Raw genomic sequence first — 24,045 nt, 5'->3', positions numbered from 1 at the left:
CTCACTTCTCTAAAGACATCATTGTTTGGATATTTGACTTTTAAAAAGCTTTGAGTTACTTTTTTTTTTTTTTTTTTTAACATACTAAGGTATTTTTCACCTCCTCCAAATTCCCAGGGTTTTATGATCTTAGCTCTGCTTTATGTCAAAATATATGCTGTCAACCCATCTTATGCCTTAGCTTCTCCTATCTCACAGATAGAAACACCAGCAACATGTAATTCCAAAGCATGGCATTGTAGTCTTTTATCTTCATTTGTTTCTAAAGGATTTATTGAAAAGCTACTCATTATCTCTCTGCTACTCATTTTAGCTTCATTTTCCAATTTCTGAACGTTATGATCCTCTTTCTTTATCTTATCTCTAAGAGAACTGCATTCCCTAATTTTACAATTATATTCAGTAATAGTTACTGAACATCTCCGCCATGAATATAGAAGTGAACAGAGCTGATAAAATTCATATCTGCTTCAAACTTCTAGGGTTAAAAAGAAGAGAGATGTTAAAGGCATAGTTAAAGTGAGATAAGAGTTAGGATGTTGATGACAGAAAGACCAAGTCTCAGAGAAAGACCAGGGGAGGGATCTCTTCCAATTCTTAGGGAAGCATGATATACTAACTTCAAACCTAGTGCATCCAACAAGTGCTATTATGCTTGTAGATGCAGTGAGTCAAACATGAAAACAGACCGCAGTGTGATGACTGTCTCTGTTCTTTGATATCTGGGGACTCAGCTGAAGGACCCAAGGAATAGAGGCTGGAATCAGCTGAAGGACATTCAATCTCATGTCTGGTACTTGATGCTGGCTGTTGGCCAGACCACCTCCCATGATCATGTGCTTGGGCTTCTTCACAGCATTTGGGATAAGTTCAAAGGCAAATATCCCAAGAAAGAGGCAGGCAGAAGATGTACTCTCTTATGCCCTGGTCCCAGAAGTCACACAGTATCACTTCTGCCTTACCTTGTTGGCTGGAGACGTCACAAGCCAGCCTAGGTTCAACAGGAGGGGACAGAGACTTTAGCTCTTAACATAAAGGGACAGGGCTTTAGAAAACATAAGGTGATGCATATTGCTCTGCTATAAACAATTTCAGAAAAATACAACCTGGCATGGTGTCTTTGAGAAAGTGATAGTTAAGCTGAAGCTGTTTGCAAAGCAATGTATATGGAAAGCTACTGAGGTGGGACAAACAAGTGACTTAAGTGAGGAAAAGAGAGCCAGTTTGGCTGGGTTATGGAGAGTGAAGTTGTGACTGGCAGGAGAGAAAGCTAGGGAGCCCTATGCAGCCCTCTAGACCTTGGTGAAGAATTTAGACTTCAAGCAAGGCCCTACTGATCATGTGAAAGATACACAACCTGCATCAGAAGGACTGTCGGAGACCATGGGCAAGTTACAGTTGGGGAATGAATGACATGATCAGATCTGTGGTTATAGATGTCGGGCTCCTGGATTGCAAGATACAAGTGAGTGTGGTGGGAGCAGTTCAAGGACAGTTGCAGTGACCTAGGTTGGAAATAAAAGTGGCTTGGACTAGGCGGTGACCGTGGAGTTAGAGTCAAGTGGATGGATTTGAGGTCTAATTGGTTGGAAAGGGCAAGGTTTGAGAAATGGTTTGGCTATAAAGATAAGAGGGCAGTCAGATTTGAGCATGTATTTCTGGAGTTTTGCTTTGGAAATGGTACAGGCAAAGACCTGATTAGCAGGAACGACTTTTAGGGGTAGAGATTATGAGCTAAGTTTTAGAGACACTGAGTTTGAAGTGTTTTGAAAGCTATATTGAGATGTCCAGTGGTAAGTGGATTTTATGGGACCGGAGCTCAGGAGGGATGAAGTATATTTGTGAATCATCAGCCGTAGGTGGTACCTACAGCCATGGATTAGATCAGAAGAGGCCATCAATAAAAGGAGAGGCAGTGTCACAAATTAGGTTACTTAAAAAATAGGCAGAAAAAGAAAAGCAACTTGGGAAAAGGAATGTAACTATTCTTACAGTTTAAACTCCTTCAGGGCAGAATGAATTGAGGTAAATATAGGTAGAATGGTTAGGGTTTCAGAACTGGTTTGGCTTTAAAGAACCTCATTTCAGAGATCATTTTCTACAGCACATGGGAAAATTCATAGACATGAGGCTGGAAAATACTAAATTCACCAATAGTGGAGAATAATGCTATAACTGGAAAGAAAGGCCTGGTTTTACATAGATCTTGTTTTATGTGCTATGAAATAAGAAAGATGTTCTCTAGGCAGTAAAAAAGTGAAACTGTATTTAGAGTGAAGGGGAACAATCAGAACCATTTGTACACATTGGCAAGACTATATTCTGAAATTATGCTCAATGAACCTGTAGGCCCAGGAATTTTCTATGGGAGTGAATATACTCTATGTTTCATAACAGAGAAGGGTGGTCTTAAGAAGAATGTGTTCAGACTTTAAAGTTCTCCTCTGTCCATTTGAATGTGACTAGGTGGGAAGATAGGAAGTGTTTTTACAGATGTGTGTCATTAGTAACTACAGGCATTGCCGTGGTTGGTTACACATAACCAACTAACTGGTGGAGCTAACGTGGGCATCTTCACTTTAATCTGCAATAAATAAATGGCCACTTGCCTGTCTTTGGGTAACCCATCTCGTTTCTTAGTGACCTAGTAATATTGCCAACAAAGTCATGCTTCTCTTAATGTGTATTGTTTCCTGATTCTTGGTCAATCATTTTCAAGTAGTGGATTATTTTGAAGAGAATGGGCATAATTATGAATAATAACCCTACCTCTGAAATATTTTAAATGCGCAGAACCCCAGAATGTTGTGTCCTCTCAGCAGAGAGAGACTGAATACTTTGGTAATAAACATTATCTAATGTGAATGGGTTTAGTGTTTTCCAGTGGGCATCAGTGTAGGGAACTCCTGAAGATGGAACTTTTTATTGAAATATTTACTTATAAATTTCAGAACTAGGTAATTGTAAACAGAAGGCTGATTTTCTATAAGGTGCATTCATTCATTCATTTAATATATTACTGAATATTTGCTACTTTTGGTTCTAATCTCTTGAGGTCTAAGAAATGAGCACAGTAATTGCCATTCAGGAGCACACAGTGAGAGTAAGAAGCAAATCTAGAATACTCCTTACTGCGTTCAGGATGTTATGAGAGTACAAAGAACTGTTACCTAAACCAGAAGCTTTTCCTGATGCCCCTCATCTAAAAGGAATGAATCCTGCACAAGACAATAGGTATTTCCATTTAATACTTAAAATATCCTGGATGAAAGTAATATGGTTCCATAGTGTGAACAGTGAATGCTTCACTTTTCTATATGATAGGTGGAATCTGGGGCAATGAGACATTGAACATAGCGAGTGTGCTGGAAACAGCATGAGATAAATTTCCCCATGGGTATAATTTTCCCTCCAGATTTGACGCTGTGCTATGTATGTTGGGCTCGGTGCCTGAGTGTGATTTTTCATCAGTGATTCTCAAAGCTATTAGCAAGTATCTGGATCACCAGAAGGACCCCTGAAGGCAGAATCCTGGGCTCCAGATCTGGAATGGGCTCCAAGATTTGCATTTCCCAAGTAAGGCTGCTGCGGAAGCTACGGGTTTCAGAATCACACTTTGAGAACCACTGCATTCTATTTATCCCTGTCCTCAACGAGTTTACAGACAGGTGGGGGAGACAGTAAGTGAGCAGGTATGAACAATACAGTGTAATTGGTCCAAAGGGGAGGGAAAATTTAAGCTGAGATTTCTTGGAATCATGAACAATCACATTCATGTCACATAATGACTTAGTGATTTGTAGACAGGCTAAATGAAGTAAACATCTGATGTAATTATGAAGACACTTAGTCCCCAAAGCCCAACAGTATAAACCTTTTATTGAGGAAGAAAAAGTGACAATGATTCCCTGATTGCTTGTCTGTGCTGATTGGTTTCACTAGTTAAATGCTTCCCTTTACAATTCACCTTATCTTTGTAGATTTAACCTCACATCGTTTGGGAAGTACTTTTCTCTCCAATGTCATCAGATAAATAGTGGCTGTGTTCCTGTTTTTTGACAGCCATATAAAAGGGCATTAATAAGTCAGGGTTTCATCTTTCTTCTTTTTATGTATAGTTGCAAATATAATGAATTATGTCAAAGCCTAAGTAAAGGTCCTTTCTTTTCCCTTTTTTTTTTGGCAAGGTTTATCTTCTGACCCAATTTAAGCACTATCAACTGTGAGACAATCTTATACAATGAAGAGAATAGAAAAACCCTAAACTTTTGAAGAGAGATTTTGTTAGTACAAAGTATGTGAATATTCTGTAATCATTTTACTTGAATTTCCAGAGGGAAAAATAGTTATTTCTTTCAAATTTCACTTTAGTGAGAGACTGAAAAACAGTTTCAAACAGTGTAGGTATATTTCAGAGGTCAGATATTTAGAGAAATATAGAGAACGGTGCTTTTTAAAAGCATATTTAGAAATTAACAAATAGTGCTTTTGCTTCATATTTCTATCATCTGTGTTGCTTTAATATAATTCATTGTCCCCTTAATTTTTCTCTCTCCCCCAGCCCCCTTTCCTTTGCTTTCTGCTACACTCTTCTGGGGAAAAGAGGGATTTCTTGCCAGTTATTGTCTCCGGGTTATTTACACCATCTAACCCCGCATCGTTTTCGTTTTCTTTCCCTCTTATACACCCCAAGTTTTGACCTACTTTTCCAGTTTATGTCACTCAATCTTCCCTGTGATTTTGTTCTCTTCTCCCAGATACTGTAGAATAGAACAGAAGAGTCTTAATCTCTATTTCTTTTTTTTAAAGTACTTAACTCCCTTTTTCTTAAGATTTTACTTCATATTTATAAGAAGGCAAATATGGATTACCAAAGTTAATACATGATGAGTATGTTATAAATACACAAGAAGGCTTAGAATGTCTTCTTTGGAGCTATATCCCATTTTGTAATGTGACCCCCGACTTGCTTTTTTAATGTTTTTTTTCCCTGACTTCCTGATCCATTTGACTCCTTGACTGAGTGTCTGATTCTTCTGGGAATCTCTAGGAGACATTTTCTCATAGGACGCAATACCAAACCTTCTCCCCCTTCCTCCCCCCATCCCCCGGTTTTCTCCAAATGACAATCCTACATGTTTTTATACTAGTGCAGGCACCTTGCTTTTCACTGTTTGTACTTAGTAGGGTCACCTGGGGCTAGAGAAAATCTTTTCCTTTCTAAAACCTGATTTAATGCCATAAGGAATACCTTATATTCTGCAACCTCATCCCCTCAAATTTTCTTTCGATGGTATGATCTAGTTTCCACCAGGCTACAGTAAATAAATTAGTTAGATGCGTCCCCAATGCACCCGACAGGTAATATCTAGCCTTTCTGCCTTTCTTCCCACTGAGAAACATCCCATTTCTCAAAGCCACAGGCAAATTCATACCTTTAAGGATCTCTGTCTCGCTATGCTGTACTTGGCATCAATTTCTATGCTAGACAAGGTTATTGGGTGCAAGGAACTGAAACCTGCTCAAGATTCCTTAAACAAAAAGGGAGGCTTATTAACAGGTTTAGATAAATACAGCCCGGTCCAATGGGAAACTGTCATTGGAAGTAAAGCTTCTGTCTGGAACCATGTTTATTCTTTCAGTATCTTTTGGGCAAAATGGTCTCCCATAGGCCTCTGTAAGTCTGATCTGTTCTTGTTTCTCATGATTTTAACTTAGCTTTGCCTTTTCCCTTGTTTTTCTAGAGCTCATTGATTTAATATCTTTGTGTCTCTTTGATTAAATTCAAGAGATGGGCCCGAATTCCTGATCCATCTGTTATCATTCATAGGGGCCTGCAGGAAAAAGTTGGCCACACTTTCACCTATTAAAGAGAGTTCATCAGAGTTCCTGTCATGGCTCAGCGGTAATGAACCTGGCTAGTATCCATGAGGATGCAGGTTTGATCCCTGTCCTTGCTCAGTGGGTTGAGGATCCGGTGTTGCCATGAGCTGTGGTGTAGATTGCAGATTCGACCCCTCGCCTGGGAACTTCCATGTGCCTTGGGTGTGGCCCTAAAGAAAAAAAAAAATTCCATCACATTTATGTGAATTTTTTTTTTTTTTTTGTGAGAGCCACCCCTACCACAAGATGCGAATAGGTGAAGCTGCTTTTAGAAACAAATTAAACTAAAATTCTGCATGTAGGACTTATCTTCAAACTATTCTAAAACTGTCTTGAAAGTAGACCCTCGATACAAAAAATAAAATACATGTTCAATGTACATCAGGGAGTGCTTTGAGGGTGTTCCCATTGCAATGCAGCAGAAACAAATCCAACTAGTATCCTTGAGGATGTGCGTTCAGAATCCCTGGTCTCACTCAGTGGGTTAAAGGATCTGGCATTGCTGTGAGCCATGGTGTAGGTTGCAGACGTGCTCTGATCCAGCATTGCTTTGGCTGTGCTGTAGGCTGGTAGCTGCAGCTGCAATTTAACCCCTAGCCTGACAACTTGCACATGCCACAAGTTTGGCCTTAAAAAACCAAAAAAAAAAAAAAAAAAAAAAAAAAAAGGCATTGACAATTGTAACCTCCCTTTTTACATTTAGATTGATTTCAAGTACTCAATTCAAGAGAAATCTATTAGTAAACAGTGACAGAGACCTAAGTTAGTGCAGAATATCTGCCAATCAAAATAATAATTAATGAATATCAACGACCTTAAACAAGGGAGAAAATAAACTTTGTAGTAGTTGCTTTTCGAAGCAAGCTTGAACTACAACTTGTTCTGATCTATGAAGAAGTTCTATAAAAGCCATTTTCTAAGGTCATGAAGGAGGGGCTGTTCCGACGACGACGAGATTAGTGCCTTAACAGAAGAGATACCAGAGAGCTTGCTGGCTTTCTCCCTCCATGCGTGCACACAAGGAAGAGGTTATGGGAGCACACCCAGCCAGCCGTCTGCAGCCTAGGAGGAGGGCTCTTGCCAGGTCCTCAACTGGCCAGCACTTTGGTCTTGGACTTTTCAGACTTCAGGACTGTGAAAGATAAATTTATGTTGTTTAAGCCACCCAACTGATGGTGTTTTGTTACCGCCTCCTGAGCTGATTAAGATGTTGTCCTTTTTTTTTTTTTACATACATATATATCTATTTTTATTCAGATTCTTTCCCCTTATAGGTTATTACAAAGTATTGAGTATTGTAAGGACTATACAATAGGTCCTTGTTAGTTATCTATTTTCTATGTAGTAGTGTGTGTATATCAATTCCAACCTCCTAATTTATCCTTTTTTTTTTTTATTACTCAAAGATGCTGTCGATTTTAAATTATTATTATTTTTTTTTTGTCTTTATGGGCCCACACCCTCAGCGTAAGGAAGTTCCCAGGCTAGGGGTCAAATCAGAGCTGTAGCTGCCGGCCCACACCACGGCTCACGGTAACGCCAGATCCTTAACCTACTGAGCAGGGCTGGGGACCGAACCGAGTCCTCATGGATGCTAGTCGAGTTCATTATTGCTAAGCCACAACAGGAACTCCCATTTTAACTTTTGCAGCAATCAGCTTTTGTGGGGAAGGGTTCAGTTAACTGCATCAGTGTATTCAAGGAAAATAATTTCTAGAACAACAGTCTCTCCCTTTATCTGCACAGCTTTGAACAGGAAACAGCATCTAACAAGATATACTTGATCTACAGTAGAGAGGAAGGCAAAGTAACTTTCTGGTACATGGTGGGATAGTCTTGAGGGAATTCAGTTACCCAAAATCTAGTTAACTAGTTCTAAGGTCAAGAGCTGTACAGAGTCACGCTTTTAAGTCTTGTTCATTCAGGAGTTTCTAGACAAGTCTTTCATGGATGAGGCAGGTTTCACACTTGTACTTGATATCGTAAGCCAGGGATTGACAAACATTTTCTGTAAAAGACCTTACAATCTCTTTGGCAATTAATCAACTCTGCTCTTGTTTGAGCCATAGTCAGTATATAAATGAATGGCGGGGCTATATGCCAGTTAAACTTTCTTTACCAAAACCATTACAGTCCACAAGCAGGATTTGGCTTACTGGCCATAGTTTGCTGAGTTTTTTTTTTTTTTTTTTTTTCCCTTCCCACTCGAGCCATCACATATCAATCTTAGGATCTTAAGAAAAAGGCATTTCTGGGAAAAGTAAGCTTTTTCATTGCCTTCCCCCAAAGGCATAATACCTGATGAATCAAACCATAAAACAGTTCCAAACAATCATCTGGAAGTAGGGCTTGCTTTTCCTATGGAAGTACCTGCTTCCTTCTTTCCAATATTCCTCACTATTTGGGGTCTATCCATGGAATAACTCATAGTAGAAATGGTTTGTTATGGCCACATATTGACTGCCTGTATTTATTTTCCCCTCAGTAATTTGGATTGAACTTATATCCTTCTTCCAAATTCAGGAATCAATTGAACATTGGATTTTTCTAACTTGTGGTGAACATTATGAAAATAAATAAGATGGTGTTCTTGTTTTCTACTGATGCCTCATTATCCAGAATCTTCAGAGAAAGAGGTGTGCCATGTAACTGATTTCCTGCTTACAAAAGCCCATTGTTTTAAGCACCAAGACTTTAGTTTATTAAAACCATTTTGAGGACGGGATTAAGATGGTGGAATAGAAGGACTGGAGCTCAACTTCTCTCCTAAAAACAACAAAATTCACAACTAAAGGCTGAGCACACTTCACCAAAATGGACCAGAAACCTTAAAAATGATACCCTTCTCCAGAAGAAAAAGAGGAGGCCACATCAAGAGGTAGGAGGGGCGATTTAGCGATATAAACAACCCCATACCTCCTGGGTGGGAAGCTCCACAAACTGGAAACTAACTGGTTCACAGAGACTCACCTACAGGAGTGAGAGTTCTGAGCCACACATCAAACTCTCACGTGTGGGGATCTGGCACAGGGAGAAAGAGCCCCAGAGCATCTGGCATTGAAGGCCAATGGGGCTTGTGCGCAAGAGCTCCACAGGACTGGGGGAAACAGAGACTCCATTCTTAAAAGGTGCACACAGACTTTCACATGCACTGAATCCCAGGGCAAAGCAAAGTCTCCAAGGGAATCTGGGTCAAACCTGACTGCAGTTCTTGGAAGACATCCTGGGAAAACAGGGGTGAATGTGGCTTGTTGTGAGGGAAGGACATTGAAAGCAAACCTCTCAGGAATATTCAGCAGCATGCCTTTCTCCAGAGGTGGCCATTTTGGGAAAATCTGGCCCCACCCATCAGCCAGCCACTGAGAAACCCTAGGGCAAACAAGAACCCAGGTGGGATCACAGCCCCACCCCTCAGTAAACAGGCTACCTAAAGAACCCTCAGGCACACAACTGCCTCTAATCCCAGCCAGAGGCAAAGCCCCACTCTCCAGAGGGATTAGAATCAGCATCTCCTGCCAGGGGGCAGACATCAGCCCCTCCCATCAGGAAGCCTACAGCAAGCCCCCATACCAACTTCAGCCACAAGGGGGGCAGACATCAGAAGTAAGAGAAGCTACAACTCTATTATCTGTAAAAAGGTCACCACACCAACCAATAACAATGAAAAGACAGAGAACTCTAACTCAGATGAGGGAAAAAGAAAACCCCCCAGAAAATCAGCTAAGTGATCAGGAGATTCTCAGCCTCTAGGAAAAAGACTTTAGACCGTTGATGCTGAAGATGATGCATGACATTGGAAATAAACTAGAGGCAAAGATGGATAACTTACAGGAAACACTGAGCAAAGAGATACAAGATATAAAACTTAAACAAGAAGAGATGCAAAATACAATAACTGAAATAAAAATTCACTAGAAGCAGCTAACAGCAGAATACAGGAAGCAGAAGAACCAATAAGCGAGGTGGAGGACAGAGTAGTAGAAATTACAGATGCAGAACAGAAATGAGAAAAAAAAATTGAAAACAAATGAAGAGAGTCTAAGAAAACTCTGGGACAACATTAAATATACCAACATCCATATTATAGGGGTGCCAGAAGGAGAAGAGAGAGAGAAGGGAACAGAAAAAATATTCCAAGAGCTAATATCTGAAAACGTCCCCTACATGGGAAAGGAACCACTCGCTCAAACCCAGGAAGCGCAATGAGTACCATATAAAATAAACTCAAGGAGGAATACCCCGAGACACATATTAATCAAACTGACCAAAATTAAAGACAAAGAGAAAATCTTGAAAGCAGCTAGGGGAAAGAAACAACATACAAGGGAACCCCGATAAGGTTTTCGGCAGATTTTTCAGCAGAAACTCTGCAGTCCAGAAGGGAGTGGCATGATATACTTAATGTGATGAAAGGAAAAAACCTCCAACCAAGAATACTCTACCCAGCAAGGCTCTCGTTCAGATTTGAAGGAGAAATCAAAACCTTCTCAGATAAGCAAAAGCTGAGAGAATTCAGCAACACTAAACCAGCCTTACAACAAATACTAAAGGAACTTCTCTAGGCAGAAAAGAACAAGAGAAGAAGGAAAGGAAAAAGAGCAGCAAAAACAAATCCAAAGTAATTAATAAAATGGCAATAAGAACATACATATCAATAATTACCTTAAATGTGAATGGACTAAACGCCCCAACCAAAAGACATAGACTGGCTGAATGAATATAAAAACAAGACCCATATATATGCTGTCTTCAAGAGACCCACTTCACTTCTAGGCACACATACAAATTGAAAGTGAGAGGATGGAAGAAAATATTTCATGCAAACAGCTGGAGTAGCAATACTCATATCAGATAAAATAGACTTTAAAATGAAGAATATTTTCAGGGACAAAGAAGGACATTACATAATGATAAAAGGATCAATCCAAGATGATGATATAACAATTTTAAATATCTACGCACCCAACACAGGTTCACCACCATATATAAGGCAACTGCTAACAACCTTAAAAGGAGAAATTGACAACAACATAATCATAGTGGGTGACTTTAACACCCCACTTACAGCAATGGACAGAACAACCAGACAGAAAATCAATAAGGAAACACAGGCCCTGAATGAAGCATTAAACCAGATGGACTTAATAGATATTTATAGGACACTTTGTCCAAAGGAACAGAATACACATTCTTCTCAAGTGCACATGGAACATTCTCTAAGATTGACCATATCCTGGGCTACAAATCCAACCTCAGTAACCTTAAGAAAATTGAAATCATATCAAGCATCTTTTCTGACCACAATGCTATACGACTGGAAATCAACAACAAGAGAAAAACTGCAAAAAACACAAACATGTTGAGACTAAACAACATGCTATTAAACAACCAATGGATCACTGAAGAAATCAAAGAGGAAATTAAAAAATACCTAGCAGCAAATGACAACGAAGATATGACACTCCAAAACCTACGGAATGCAGCAAAAGCAGTTCTAAGAGGAAAGTTTATAGCAATACAAGCCCACCTCAGGAAACAAGAAAAAGCTCAAATAAACAAGCTAACTTTACATCTAAAACAGCTTGAGAGAGAACAGACAAGACCTAAAGTTAGTAGAAGGAAAGAAATCATAAAGATCAGAGCAGAAATCAATGAAATAGAAAAAAGGAAAACCATAGAAAAGATCAATGAAGCGAAAAGCTGGTTCTTTGAAAAGATCAACAAAATTGATAAACCCCTAGCCAGACCTATCAAGCAAAAAAGAGAGAGGACTCAAATCAATAAAATTAGAAATGAAAAAGGAGAAATAACAACGGACACCACAGAAATACAAAGGATCATAAGAGACTACTATATGCAACTATATGCCAATAAAATGGAAAACCTAGAAGAAATGGACAAATTCTTAGAAAAGTACACTCTTCAAAGACTAAACCAAGATGAAATAGAAAAGATGAATGGACCCACCATAAGAACTGAAATTGAAACTGTGATTAAAAAACTTCCAATAAGGAAAAGTCCAGGACCAGATGGCTTCACAGGTGAATTCTATCAAACATTTAGAGAAGAGCTAACACCTCTCCTTCTGAAACTATTTCAAAAAATTGCAGAAGAAGGGATACTCCCAAACTCATTCTATGAGGCCACCATCACCCTGGTACCAAAAGCAGACAAAGACTCCACAAAAAAAGAAAACTACAGGCCAATATCACTGATGAACATGATGCAAAAATCCTCAACAAAATCCTAGCAAACTACATCCAACAATACATTAAAAGGATTATACATCATGATCAAGTGGGATTTATCCCAGGGATGCAAGGGTTCTTCAATATCCACAAATCCATCAGTGTGATACACCACATTAACAAACTGAAGAATAAAAACCATATGATCCTCTCAATAGACATGGAAAAAGCCTTTGACAAAGACCAACACCCATTTCTAATAAAAACCCTTCAGAAAGTGGGCATAACGGGAACCTACCTCAACATGATAAAGGCCATATATGACAAACCCACAGCGAACATCATTCTCAATGGTGAAAAGCTGAAAGAATTCCCGCTGAGATCAGGAACAAGACAAGGATGTCCACTCTCGCCACTACTCTTCAACATAGTTCTGGAAGTCCTAGCCACAGCAATCAGAGAAGTAAAAGAAATAAAAGGAATCCAAATTGGAAAGGAAGAAGTAAAACTATCGCTATTTGCAGATGACATGATACTCTACCTAGAGAATCCTAAAGACTCTACCAGAAAACTGTTAGAGCTCCTCCATGAATTTGGCAAAGTTGCAGGATACAAAATCAATACACAGAAATCGATAGTGTTTCTATATACTAACAATGAAAGATCAGAAAGAGAAATTAGGGAAACAATCCCGTTTACCATCGCATCCAAAAGAATAAAATACCTAGGAGTAAACCTACCTAAAGAAACAAAAGACCTGTACTCTGAAAACTACAAGCCACTGATGAAAGAAATCAAAGATGACACAAATAGATGGAAAGATGTACCATGTTTGTGGATTGGAAGAGTTAATATTATCAAAATGACTATACTACCCAAGGCAATCTACAGATTCAATGCAATCCCTATCAAATTACCAAGGACATTTTTCATAGAACTCAAACAAAATATTTTAAAGTTTGTTTGGAAGCACAAAAGACCCAAAATAGCCAAAGACATCCTGAAAAAGAAAAATGGAGCTGGAGGAATCAGGCTCCCGGACTTCAGACTATACTACAAAGCAACAGTCATCAAAACCATATGGTATTGGCACAAAGACAGACATATAGATCAGTGGAACAGGATAGAAAGCCCAGAATTAAACCCATGCACTTACAGCCAACTAATCTATGACAAAAGAAGCAAGACTATACAATGGAGAAAGGACAGCTTGTTCAATAAGTGGTGCTGGGAAAACTGGACAGCCACATGGAAAAGAATGAAATTAGAACACTCCCTAACACCATACACAAAAATAAACTCCAAATGGATTAAAGACCTATATATAAGACCAGACACTATCAAACTCCTAGAGGAAAACATAGGCCAAACACTCTCTGACATAAATGACAGCAACATCTTCTCAGATCCACCTATCAGAGTATTGACAATAAAAAGAAAAATAAACAAATGGGACCTACTCCAACTTCAAAGTTTCTGCACAGCAAAGGAAACCCTAAACAACACAAAAAGACAACCCACAGAATGGGAGAAAATCTTTGCAAGTGAAACAACTGACAAGGGATTAATCTCCAAAATTTATACACACCTTCTGCAGCTCCATACCAAAAAAACAAACAACCCCATCCAAAAATGGGCAGAAGATCTAAACAGACAATTCTCCAAAGAAGACATACAGATGGCCGAGAAACACATGAAAAGATGTTCAGCGTCACTCATTATTAGGGAAATGCAAATCAAAACCACGATGAGGTACCACCTTACACCAGCCAGAATGGCCATCATCCAAAAGGCTACAAACAATAAGTGCTGGAGAGGGTGTGGAGAAAAAGGAACCCTAGTACACTGTTGGTGGGATTGTAAATTGGTGCAGCCACTGTGGAAAGCAGTATGGAGATTCCTCAGAAAACTAAACATAGAACTACCATTTGATCCATCAATCCCACTCCTGGGCATCTATCCAGAGAAAACTACGACTCGCAAAGACACATGTACTCCAATGGTCATTGCAGCACTATTTGCAATAGCCAAGACATGGAAACAACCTAAATGTCCATCGACAGAAGAATGGATCCAGAAGATGCGGTACATATATACAATGGAATATTACTCAGCCATCAAAAGACCGAAATACCAGCATTTTTAGCAACATGGATGGACCTAGAAACGATCATGCTAAGCGAAGTCAGCCATACAATGAGACACCAACATCAAATGCTTTCACTGACATGTGGAATCTGAAAAAAGGACAGACAGAACTTCTTTGCAGAACAGATGCTGACTCACAGACATTGAAAAACTTATGGTCTCTGGAGGAGACAGTTTGGGGGGTGAGGGAATCTGCTTGGGCTGTGGGATGGAAATCCTGTGAAATCAGATTGTTACGATCATTATACAACTACAGATGTGATAAATTCATTTGGGTAATAAAAAAAATTAAAAAAAAACATTTTGAATTAAAGTTTGGAAAAATTACATATTTCCTCATTATTTTAAACAGTCTGCTGACCAGAACTGTACCCTTTTAGTGCTTTAGAATTATGAGATGAACAAACACAGTGAACCGTAATTCAGTTAGACTCTTAGGAGATGGTGAGCTATATAAAGATATTTTCTTTTATACTAAATGACTCAAGGGAGCTATGTTTTTGAGCATCGCATGATTTGTGCCACTCAGATCATTTGTTTCCCAGCTCAGCTCGCCACGGGATTACACCCAACCTCAAATATATGGAAGGCTATCGTGTGTGAAAAATAAACAAGCTGCATCTACTTATTTACACTGATGAATATTTTTGATTCAAAAATCTCAGTGAGAGGCTCAAGGCAGTAGTTTTCAACCCATCATCCGAGCCTGGTATGAAGGTTGAATGAAAGATCTTTCCTCCTTCAGAAAAAAACCCTTGCAGCAGAGTCATTGATCCTTTTTTGGTAGGAATCCACAGAGGCAGCCACAGCTGCAGTGTGAGAGGCTGTGAGGACCTCAGCATGGTCTCTGTGCCCCTGCCAGGAACCAGCATGGGATTATGCATTTAGTTCAGAGTGTCTTGACCTGATGGAACAACTTGAGAGAAACGTGACACTTGCCTGGTGAGGCGGCAGCAGCAGCAGCAGCAAAGGCTATCATGGAATTTGGGGGGGTTGGAGGCTTCTTCAGGAGAAACTATCAAAGAGTGTTGAAACCAGAGGGAGTGGAAAAGCAGGATTGTTGGTTCTTTGAGGCAGTGACAGTGTTGTACCCAGGAGATGTGAGTCAGATCTGACCGAACTTTCTGGGGAATTTGCTAGAGCTCCCACGTGGTTCTATAAGGACAGATATTGTTGATGCATGAAATTGTGACTTTAAGATTGGCATTTAACTTATGTTGAATAGCTTTGAGCACCAGTTTCCAAATCTGGAGAAGGGATAAGCAAATTTACTCGGTATGCTTTTAGTAAAGATTAAATGAGGGTTCACAAACCACCCAGTAGGATACATGCCTAGTTCTCAATCATCTACCATCTTTGTTATCTCTCTCAGCAGTCCCTGTCCTCTCATGTGTAAGGGGAGGGCTGATGGATTTCCAGGGCTGTCCAGTGGACCGCTGATTCCCAGTGTGGGGTGTCCTTTCTCACTATGGAGCGCCCCGTCCCTCCACCCCTCACAGCTCCAGACACAGGACACCTCCTTCTTTCTCCGGAGGCAAGACACAGATGGACATATGCAGGCTCCTTTCACCTTTTCTGCCCTGTCCTTTTAATCATCTTCCCACCATCACCACTTCAGGCGAGGCAGGTAGATAGGCATTTTTTTTCTTGTAGAGTTGGAATTATTAAAAGGGAATCACAACCATTAAAGACTAAAAAGTTTTTAAGATAAAAGATAAAACCAAGTTACATTAATTAAACAATGGGGCCATTAGATGGATGTGGCTGCAATGCCATGGTGGCCAATATACACAGAATAACATCTAAGCCTGTAAATGCCTCAAGATTGTGAACTAGAACCTGAAGCACTGCCAACCTCAAACAGCCAACTCGGCTTAAGCACCAGCCCATCAATCCTTTCCTCACTTTACTTCTGTCTTTTCTCTGTGAAAGTTCCTCCCTAGCTGCCAATGTAGAGCTCTTACGCACTTTCTATTCGGTACTGCCTGATTCAAATTGATTTTGCTCACAAGAACTCTCCAAAATGTTTAATATGACTCGATTTATCTTTTAGAAACTATGCCACTTATAAAAGCATACATTGAAAGCATGTCAGTTTTTTTTTTAATATCATGACTTAAGAACACAGTAGGATTGTATAATTAGTTCCAAGGAAATTTTAGCTTTCATATTATTCTTTGATTGTATCCATTTGGTGTACAATACACCCAAGTACGAGAGGCAGGTATCTTCTCCATGAGGTGTAAGACTTGTTCTTTCATGACCGCCCTCTAAGAAGAGTCAAATCAGCAGTTTTTGTAGCTGCATGCATGTGTGTGTGTGTGTGTGTGTGTGTGTTTCAAAAAGTGTCATGTCTTTGTCTATGAACCTGATGGTAAGAATGAAGCCACAGAGTATTGATGGACTACCAGAAGGTTCTGAAAGCACATGAAAAAGACGACTGGCAGCTGGATAGACTTTGGGTGTGGGAGAGGTGGGGAATTTACAGCACCTGAGATCCCCAGGCTCTGGTAGAACAGTGCCCATGGAACAAGCAGCAGTGCTGTTTGTGGTGTTTGGGGAGAAGGGGTAGGATGTGACCCTGGGGATGGATGGTGTAGCAGGGTGCCCTCCCATTCCCGGTGCCCAAGGCCCCAGTATGTATCCTTATGGACCTAACAGACCAGATACAGCTGGATCTGTGGGTGCACTACATGGTCTCAGAAGCTCTGGAAAGGGCATATTTGGTGTGGGATATGACTCTGTGGGGCCAGAGCCTGGCACAGTTGGGGCTGGTTAAAGACTATTAGGTGCAATGGGTTACATTTATTGTAAATGGATACAAATTTTAGAAACTGTGTTTTCTGTCAACCTTACTTCCATTTTCTGTGTAAGAGTCTATGAAAGAATACCTTAAGACCACCCAGTGATTGTTCAGTGGGAGCTGCAGACCAGCCTTCAGTGACGGAACCGCTAGATGGGTACAGAGGGCACCTGGGCGCTTTCGGACTAGTTTGTGGCCTCAGGTGGAGTAGCAGTCAACTCAGGAGCTGGAGCATTCCCTTCACTCTGAAATTCTTCCTTGGTCATAGTTTTTACCGCAGCACCCACACTTCCTTTTCAATCCCTTCAGGCTCTATGTAGAAGTAGGGATTCGGCTTGATCTCCCACAGGTGTTCAAGGGAGACAGGGTCCCACAGAACTTGTGGGGTCAACATCCACCACAACAGAGCTGCTGAGTGGGCTCCCTTCTCCCTGCATGAGATACGATGTGTGCACAGTGCAAAGGAGAGTCTGTGTCACACAAAGCAGCAGCAGGCAGGTTAACGTGAGACACCCCTGTCTTAGGAAAGTCACAACTGCCTCCCATCTTCAGGTAATGCTAGCAAGCCTACTTATTCTTCCACTAAAAACACTGGCAATCCTTTTGTTCTATAAGTCTTTCACATTTTATCCCTAAACAACAAAGAAAAGACAGAGTTAAAGCTGTGCATGAAATTTGCTTTTCTCCAGATTCCACAGGAAAATTACCTTAGCAATCACAGGCATATCCCTACTTTCTATGCTGACCCCACTCCTGCTTCCCTCTATCTACCATGGAACTTTCTCTTAAAAAAAAAAAAAAAAAGTAGATCCCTACCCCATTTCATGATGTTTAAGATTTATCCAATGAAGTCCTTTTACTGAAGGATCTCATTCCCTCTTCCCATTATAAATCTCTCCAAGCAGAGCTGCACCAGTGCCATGAGCCCTTAGCGGAGTCACTGGTGCTGGCTGGAAACATCTTGAGATCTACAGAACAGAACAGGAAGGGACTTTGCCATGGTGAGCTCTGCAGTCCTGCTCACATCCTTCTCCATCAGTTTCAGCTTGTCTGTTTTTGCTCTCACCTTTTCAAAGAGTAGATATCAGAATTGTTGGACACATTCACACATAGGTGCCAAGGGTAAAACAAATTAACATAGACAGTAGGCTAAATCTATTTTGAAGCAAAAAATAAATGTTTTCCACACTGCTTTACAATTTTTCAAGGTGCTGGCTCTTTCATAGAGTCAGTCCATCACTCCATCGTGTGTGATGGCTTTTCGTTCTTTGCCTAATTGCCGTGAATACTCTTTTGAGATTTCTGGGAATTAGAAACAGAATAACCTCTCTTTATGGCAATCCCTTTAGTTTCAAAAATGAAAATTTGAATTAATTTTTCTAGTAAGGACTCAGTTAAACTCTTACCCAAGAGCTATTTTATGCTCAGTGTCTGACAGGAAAAACAGAAGGCAGGTTAATGATCTCATTTACAAATGCTTGTTCACTTCCCTTTCACTTTTTTCCAGTCTGAGAGAAATAATATCACTGATAGAGCTGAATCCAAAACAGAGGTATAGGGGCACTAAGGGAGATTCTACAAGGGTGCTGACAACCTTTGTTTCTAATGGGCCAGGTTGGTAAGTATTTCAAGCTCTGGGGCCATATGTTCCCTGCTGAAGGTACTCAGCTCTGCTGTTGTAGCACATGAAAGCAGTCATAAACTGTACATGAATAAATAACCATTCAAATTTTATTTAGAACAACAGGTGATAGGCCAGATTTGGCCAATGGGCCATAGTTTGCCAAACCCTTGTATAAGAGGGGTTTTTTGTGTGTGTATTGGTGGTGGTGGTGGTGTTGCTGCTATTGTTTGTTTTTAGTCAATGAAGTGATTGGGTTTAGCATTTGTGATGAAATGCTTTTATCTATTTAGGCTACTCAGAGAATTTTTTTCCTTATGTTTCAGATGAGACATGTGCATATGTTTGGAAAATAACGATTTTTACTTAGAGAAAGACACAAAGCAATTATGAAATAATATGACAACATTGAGTTAAATCTGTAAACCATTCTCCACAGAGTATTATAGTCTCAGCATCCGCTTTTAGGCATACAGTCGAGAATTTTGTCTCAACTGCATGCCTTTACCTAGTTCATTTCATTTCTCATGTATCATGTTTTCATTTGGTGCTATTGATGTTATGGAAATAACCCTTTTATTGCCAAAGTACACTCTAAAAGCTCATTTTTGTGGCTGTTGGGCAGATATTAAGGTAGGGGTGTGTGTGAGAGAGAGAGAGAGAATTTTTGCTATTCTCAAATCCATTGATTGGGGCCTCTCTGCTCCATCCACCCATGAGCTGGTCCTACCAGCTTCTCTCTTCATGGTGCTGAATGGCTTAGAATCAATAAGCCCAGAGCTTAAAGGGAAGTTTGAGCCTGGATTCAGGTTATCAGATTAAAAGTCTTCTTTTAACTTGACTCCCAGAGGTCTTTAAAGGATTCCTTCAGACATGGTGGCATATGAGAAGATAAAAACATGATGGAAAGGCATGAAATAAACAAGAGTACTTGATTGTTTTTGAAGAATGTGTTAAAAAATTTAAAGTGAGTCTGGACCAATATAATGCCTACCCCAAAGAGTTACCATCCCTTGCTCACTCTTTAAATGCATTAGATACCACATAAGAAATGAAAATAAGGAGTTCTCATTGTGGCTCAGTGGTTAATGAATCCAAATAGTATCCACGAGGACGTGGGTTGGGTCCCTGACCTTGCTTAGTGAGTTACGGATCCAGAATTGCCATGAGCTGTGGTGTAGGCTGGCAGCTACAGCTCCAATTTGACCCCTAGCCTGGGAACCTCCATATGCCTAGAGTGTGGCCCTAAAAACACACAAAAAAAAATGAAAATGAGATTTTCACAAAGAATCATAGAATTCCCATCATCATACTTGATCAAAAATATGTGGGTTAAGGTTTGTAATTAATATCTGAAGCCAGAGTGGTTAGAATTCCAAATTCCATCCAACATTCAAAGTTCTTTTCTACAAAGAAGTCTTCTCACATAATAACATCACACAGAAATATTTTTTTTTACTTTGGACTTTAAACATTTAAATTTATTTCAATATTTATTGTTTTTATTTTTTTGTTTTGCTACTTATTCACAACCCATCCATTTACAGGTATCTCCTCCTTCTGCCCACTTAAATATTGAGATATAGTCAATCTTAGGTCTCTTTCTTTACTCTAAGTAACCCTCTCTCTTGCCGATTCATTCCAATTCCATAATTTTAAGTACCATCTAAAGTTTGATGCCAAATTTATATCACTCGTTCCAATTCCTTAGTTGAGCCTCAGACTTATATATACACAGCTCTCTAGTTTTCACTCTCATGTCCAACATTTCTCTTAAATATCTCAACCTAACAATTCAAAGTAAAACTCGGCTCTGCTCCCCCCATTTTCTCCCCACTCAGTGTTTTCCATCTAAGTTAATACCTGCCATTCATCTACTTATAAAGGCTAAGATCTGGGAGTTATCCTGATCTTTCTTTTTCCTAACCACTCACATTTAATCCATATACATCCTGCAAATTCTGACTTCATGCTCTATCTGAAACCTGGCCACGTCTTACAACTTCCACTTCCCTAATATAAGCCCCCATCACCTGTCATGAGGATTTTATCAAGATCTTCCTCCTTGATCCCCCAGCTCCCATCAGTGTCCCTTTACCAGTCCAGGCTCCACAGAGATGCAAGAGTGTTTATTTAAAATGCACATTCGATTATGTAAATCTCCTAATAAAAAGTATACAAAGACTTCTCACTTTATGCAGAATAGGATCTCAGATCCTTGCTATGGTCTAGAAGGCTCTAAGCAATCTGCTTCTTGCTTATGTCTTTGATGTTTGCTACCATTCTTCTCTTTGTTCATCATACTACACTCACACGGGTCACCTTTTTGCTCTGTGGTTATGCCGGTCCTAGTCTCTCCTTCAAGGCTTTATCTTAGTTGCTCCCTCTGTCTAAGGTATTTTTATGGCTGGTCCATCATCATCATTCAGGTCTTCGCCCCAAAGTCTCTTTCTTGTCTAAGATACATACCCCACTGACTGCTTATTAGCCTTTTAGCTGTTCTCTATTTCTCATTTTTTTTCAAACTTTAAAAATTATATCATTTATATGTTTATTTACTTGTTTATTGTTAGCCTTCCTTTCCAGAATGTAGGCTTTGTAAGGGTAGTGACCTGCATGGTTTCCTACCCATTTCTGCAGGGAACAGAATGCCTGACCTAGAGTATGTACCCAATATATACTTATGGTATGAATGAATAACAAGTATTTTACACTTTGTTTCCTGTTTTGCTTAGATATAGTTGATTTCATTAAAATTTTCTTAAAATTTCATTGAAAGCAGTATTTCATTTTAATTTGGATTCCTTTATTTGTGAGGATAAACATAATTGTATCTGTTTACTGACGAGTTGTGTTTATTATTCTGGGAAAAATCTGCTCAAACTTATTTTCCCTCATAAAGAAAAGATTGTGGTAATCATGATAGCATAATAGCAAGACAGTAGTATTCAATGCAAGTAAACTTGGCATTGCCACATCCTTCACCCATCTTTATTCATGACAATAATTTAAGAAAGCTTATAATAAAGCAAAATGTCCCCTGAAGGACTGACTATTTTTAAAAGCAGTTTACAAATTTTGGTATTTTTCTGGAACAAATTATTGTGTCTTCAACTTCTGGATAGAATTTTAACTTTATGTGGCTGTAATCTATTTTATTATGACAACATAATTGCTCACATAAACTGAAGTAGTATAAGTTGAAATACTACACTACATAATTAGAACAACCTGGACTTCTCAAAATAAATGTGGCAAAACATAATTTGAATACAGTATACTTAATGTTTTTAAATGCTCACCAATTTTAATGCCAATACTAGAAATAAACTTCTGAAATTCTTCATGTATTCTTCAATGAACAGATCACATTACTAAAGATAATGGAGGGAGTTCCCATTGTGGCTCAGCAGAAAGGCATCTGACTAGTATCCATGAGGATGGAGGGAGGTTCGATCTCTGGACTTGCTCAGGGGGTCAAGAATCCAGCATTGTCGTGGGCTGTGGCATAGGCTGGCAGCTGTAGCTCTGATTTGACCCCTAGCCTGGGAACTTACATATACCACACCTGTGGCCCTAAAAAAGAAAAAAAAGAAAAAAAAAAGAAAAGATAATGGAATCTCAATATACAATACTTTCATAAGCCACTCCTACACAAGAGACCTCATCTCTATAGTATATTGTCTTTAAATAAACATACTTATGTTTTGCAAACAACACATCTATTGCTTGGTCCATATTGTTCCTTGATATTTAATACTAGAAATATTCTCCTCTGCGTAAGGTTCAGCATTGGACACACCACCTGTCTTCCTGGTCAGTGATTTTCAACTCATTTCCTTGATGTCTTTGTATTTGCCTCAAGAATGTGGATTGAGGAGTTCCCGTCGTGGCGCAGTGGTTAACGAATCCAACTAGGAACCATGAGGTTGCGGGTTCGGTCCCTGCCCTTGCTCATTGGGTTAACGATCCGGCGTTGCCGTGAGCTGTGGTCTAGGTTGCAGACGCGGCTCGGATCCCGCGTTGCTGTGGCTCTGGCGTAGGCCGGTGGCTACAGCTCCGATTCAACCCCTAGCCTGGGAACCTCCATATGCCGCAGGAGCGGCCCAAGAAATAGCAACAACAACCACAACAAAAAAGAGAAAAGACAAAAAAAAAAAAAAAAAAGAATGTGGATTGAGGGTGAACAATAGGATGGAAATTCAGATAAAAATAGGCAGTAGTCCATGACCCTTCACTTAAATGAAATGTGGATTTCTGGTCTTTTTCATGATGATATAAGAGGTCAATATCAATGTACAGATCCAGCCAAGGATGACCTCATTGACTGAAGGGCCAAAGAACGATGTGAACTGAATTCAATCTTGAGAGAACTGCAGAACTCTGCTATTACTTTAAACACACTTCTCATCTGCAATAAGGTGGAATGGCAGATCTGAGTACCTTTCCTTTCATCTACCTTGTGGGTCAGGGAGCCAGAACTTATTTCCACCAATGAAAAATTTAGAATTGACATGTGCTGTTTTCTCATGGAATTTAAAAAACCAGAATTCATATGTAATGTTATTCTGTTTGCATGATTTGAATCTTCCTTCCCTTCCTCCTCTATTTTTTTTCATTCTCCTTTCTCACTTTACCTGTTTATTTTCATAATATGTATTATTCATTTTCTATGAAAAGCAATATATTTAAAAATGGATATATATATATGATATTCTAGCTAAATAAGTCAATATCCTATGAAATGAAATTATTTTTTTATTTAAAATTTTTTTGGGAGTTCCCATTGTGGCTCAGTGGGTTAAGAACCTGACATAGTGTCCATGAGGATGTCAGTTCAATCCTTGGCCTCACTCAGTGGGTTAAAGGTCCAGTGTTGCACAAGTGGCTCAGATTGAGCATTGCTGTGTTTGTGGCATAGGCCGGCAGCTGCAGCTCTGATTTGGCCCCTAGCCTGGGAACTTCCATCTGCCTCAGGTGCAGCTGTATAAAGAAAAAACAAATTCTGTATTTTTTTTCTTTTTTGGTCACATTTGTATCATACAGAAGTTCCCAAGCAAGAGATCAAACCTGACCTGGACCTTTAACCCACTGTGCTACATAGGGATTGAACTGGCACCACCAGAGAGGTAAGCTGGATCATTAACCTACTGTGCCACAGCGGAAACTCCTGTAAGTATTTATTTTTTTGGCTTTGCCCACAGCATGTGGAAGTTCCCCAGCCAAGGACTGAACCCATGCCACAGCAGTGACCTGAGCTGCTGCAGTAACCATGCTGGATCCTTCACCTGCTGCATCCCAAGGGAACTACTGGTATGTATTTCTTAAAGTCAGGAGTTCACTTGTATGTGCATCAAGATTCTTTCTTCCTTCCTTTCCTTCCTTCCTTCCTTTTCTTTCTT

The 24,045-nt window shown here is 39.7% G+C and overlaps 1 long non-coding RNA gene across 5 annotated transcripts in view; it reads left to right on the top strand.

Moving 5' to 3' along the window:
- LOC102165694 (uncharacterized) overlaps nucleotides 1-24,045 on the top strand; it is a 134,763-nt gene that overhangs the window by 71,002 nt on the left and 39,716 nt on the right. For 3 of the 5 annotated variants that reach the window (XR_014820108.1, XR_014820109.1, XR_002336726.2), the window contains one exon: nucleotides 23,848-23,956. This is a non-coding gene — a long non-coding RNA (uncharacterized LOC102165694). Of the gene's footprint in view, nucleotides 1-8,406; nucleotides 10,496-23,847; nucleotides 23,957-24,045 lie in introns of those variants that run through there. The other 2 variants (XR_014820107.1, XR_014820110.1) reach the window with 2 other exon arrangements.

The sequence above is a fragment of the Sus scrofa genome, chromosome 11, assembly GCF_054392235.1.
Source record: "Sus scrofa isolate SSC_HxYL_T2T_F1_AM1 chromosome 11, Sscrofa_HxYL_maternal_Yorkshire_Landrace_v2.0, whole genome shotgun sequence".
In the NCBI taxonomy this organism is placed as follows: domain Eukaryota; kingdom Metazoa; phylum Chordata; class Mammalia; order Artiodactyla; family Suidae; genus Sus; species Sus scrofa.
Note: the sequence above shows the minus strand (reverse complement) of the source record. Positions and strands in the feature narration are given on the sequence as shown.